The sequence below is a fragment of the Stegodyphus dumicola genome, chromosome 3 (assembly GCF_044657685.1).
Source record: "Stegodyphus dumicola isolate Sdum_Otavi_A_Nest chromosome 3, ASM4465768v1".
Taxonomy (NCBI): Eukaryota; Metazoa; Arthropoda; class Arachnida; order Araneae; family Eresidae; genus Stegodyphus; species Stegodyphus dumicola.
In genome coordinates, this window is record NC_140770.1 from 184088311 (window position 1) to 184090673 (window position 2363).

Genomic DNA, 2363 nt, shown 5'->3' on the forward strand with positions numbered 1-2363 from the left:
AAACTATGTATTAAGCTTTATGAATGATAATTAGTTGTTAGTTTAAAAAAAAGCAAACATGGTATTTAAAAGTTATAAGATTTGATTGCTGAAAGATATTCTGATAAAATAGAAGTTATGTCATATAAACTGTACTAGCAAGTAGGTGATTAAAATTCAATTTCTTATATTATAAAATAGCTATTTCTTATATTATAAAATAGTCCAAACTTTGAAAACACTATGCAAGTAAATATTTTCAGTTTTAAAAATTACATAAAGCTGTGATAACAAAATACACCAAAAATTATTTTTAAAAACTAATAAAAATTTGGTTCTAAAATTATCAGTATTTATTTATGCAACAATAACATATGGATCAGCAATTAATACTAGGGTTTATAAAATATGACATTCTTAATCATGTTTTCCTTTCAACTAATTTCACAAATTGGTTCAAAACTTCTATTTTTCTCTGCATTCATATCGAACAGCCAAACCTGATTTATCTCGTTGCTGTCTAAATGGCATTACAAATGAAACTTACTCTGTATGATAATTAATGAGTTACGCTTTTTCACTGGAATACATGTTAAAACATACATACAATGTCAAGTTAGTCATCAATTAGTTGAGTTTATTCAAATCAAAATCCTAATGTTTCCTTCACATTTAACTATTGACTGTCCCAAATTTCTCTTTTAACTGAGTATAAAATAATAATACAGTATAAAGTCTGAGATCTGAATGCATTAGGACTGGTAATTTTGGATTTCGGAGTTGGTTTTAGATCTTCAATTTAAAATGAGTAAGATGACATGTATAAATTATAAAATTAAAAATATGGAATAATGAGGCATTTATGATTTTACAAAAATCAAAATGTACAAAAAAAGCTCCATATTTGTTTTATTGAACATTTCTTCCAGTGTAAGTTGTTTCAGTTGCTCCATTTTTTTGTGCTAATAGTTTCTCTAATTTCTGTCCATCTATAAAAATAGATGGACATAATTCCTTGTTCATGCCCCTTAATTGTTGACACTATTGTCAACTGAGAATCTTTTATCCTCAGCAACCTCTGTTACTTTCTTCATAATCAGAAGTGATATTTTCCAGATTAAGAATCATACTACAGAATTTTGTTGTCCATTAGTTAGTTGACTGGTGATTAGGGCACTATCATTGCAATGGGAAACTTCTATTATCATCTATTTTTATATCATCTTCATTTAGTATCATTTCACCACATTTTCTCAAAAATTCCGTTAATTGAAAATTTTTGTTTTTTAACTATATCATAAATTTTAACATCCACTGTGTGCAACATAACATGAGATTCGTGACTAGAGATGTGTAATTTTGCTAAATTTTATCTTGCTTCTATCGCATGCTGAGGAAGTTAAGCCTGAATTGTATTAGTTATATTTACGTCTATTCCTGCATCTGCTTATAGCTTTCCTGAATAAACAAGTTTCTGCATATATTTATCTGAACAACAAATCCGTTATTCTTAATTCAAATGGCGCTAAATCTTTTGAACTATAAATATCATTTATACAATCTATTTTTTGCATATGGAAAAGAATATCTTAAATTTCTCCTCATCAACATTTCAAAAGGTTACCACACTGTTTGGTATTTAAATACTAAACATTTAAAAAAAAAAACTTTTTTTATCCATCAAATCATGATTTATTTCTTAAGCTGTCATGAATTAATAGTCATGTGGTGATGAAAGCAAAAATTGATTGGCCAGTTTGGAATCGGGGATATAAGTTGATTCGTATTTTTTTTTTTATTTTTAGCTCTGAAGTGAAAAGGTGAAACTAAAAATCTTTCTGTGTGCTTTATTATCAAGATAAAGGTCTACTATGCATATATTAAGCATATGCCATTACTCTCTGGGAATGTAATTCTTTCTCCCTTTTTGCAAAAAAATTTGCTGGTGGGTCCTGAGGTCTGGATTTTAGACTTCGTATAGTTATTCTCTTCTTTACATGTAAATTTTAAATACTTCTGTTCCTGAAATTTCTTTCTGCATCCTTAAACATAATTTTTTTTTAAGAAATTTCATACAAACTTCAAATTTAAAGCCATAATTTATAGAAAACATTAACAGCAATGGATTTTATTACTTCAGATTACAGTCTCTAAGCTATGTATATACATTTTTATGTACTGATTTTTATGAAGCTGCAAAAATGAATTTGTATGCACAAAAAAACTGCAGGTCATTTACTAATGTGTACATATGGAGCGTTCATGTTGATGATTGCACATATTTAATCTTGTTCAATAATTTTTTGTACAAAACAATTTCTCCACACTATGTATTAATAAGATAATTTAAGAAAAACAATCATTAAAAGTTAGTTGTCTATAAA